Below are 740 nucleotides of genomic sequence, written 5' to 3' on the forward strand. Positions count from 1 at the left end.
AGGAAAATTAGAAACTACTTAGAGATGTGTAAAAATGAAAATATAACATACCAAAACTTACATGACACAGCAAATGTGATGCGAAGGTGGAAATTTATAGCTATAACAAGAGAGAACTCAAATCAACAACCTAACTCTACAACTTAAGGAATGAGAAAAAGAAGAACAAACTAAACCCAAAGCTAGCAGAAGGAAGAAAATAACAAACATTAGAGTAGAGGTAGATAAAATAGAGAGCAGAAAAACATTAGAGGGGCTCAATTCGGCAGCATATATACTAAAATTGGAATGATACAGAGAAGATTAGCATGCCCCCTGCACGAGGATGACACACAAATTCGTGAAGTGTTCCATATTTTTGAAATTAGAACACTTCCTAACACCATACACAAAAATAAACTCAAAATGGATTAAAGACCTAAATGTAAGGCCAGACACTATAAAACTCTTAGAGAAAAACATAGGCAGAACACTCTGACATAAATCACAGCAAGATCCTTTTTGACCCACCTCCTAGAGAAATGGAAATAAAAACAAAAATAAACAAATGGAACCTAATGAAACTTAAAAGCTTTTGCACAGCAAAGGAAACCATAAACAAGACAAAAAGACAACCCTCAGAATGGGAGAAAATATTTGCAAAAGAAGCAACTGACAAAGGATTAATCTCCAAAATACACAAGCACCTCATGCAGCTCAATATCAAAAAAAACAAACAACCCAACCCCAAAATGGGCAGA

The 740-nt window shown here is 34.6% G+C and overlaps 1 non-coding gene across 1 annotated transcript; it reads left to right on the forward strand.

Annotated features, from left to right (window-relative positions):
* Positions 1 to 253: 253 nt before the first annotated feature.
* Positions 254 to 360, forward strand: LOC131747628 (U6 spliceosomal RNA). The gene has a single exon (XR_009332959.1). It is a non-coding gene; the product is annotated as a U6 spliceosomal RNA (small nuclear RNA).
* The last annotated feature ends 380 nt before the right edge of the window (positions 361 to 740 follow it).

The sequence above is a fragment of the Kogia breviceps genome, chromosome 20 (assembly GCF_026419965.1).
Source record: "Kogia breviceps isolate mKogBre1 chromosome 20, mKogBre1 haplotype 1, whole genome shotgun sequence".
Lineage (NCBI taxonomy): Eukaryota > Metazoa > Chordata > Mammalia > Artiodactyla > Physeteridae > Kogia > Kogia breviceps.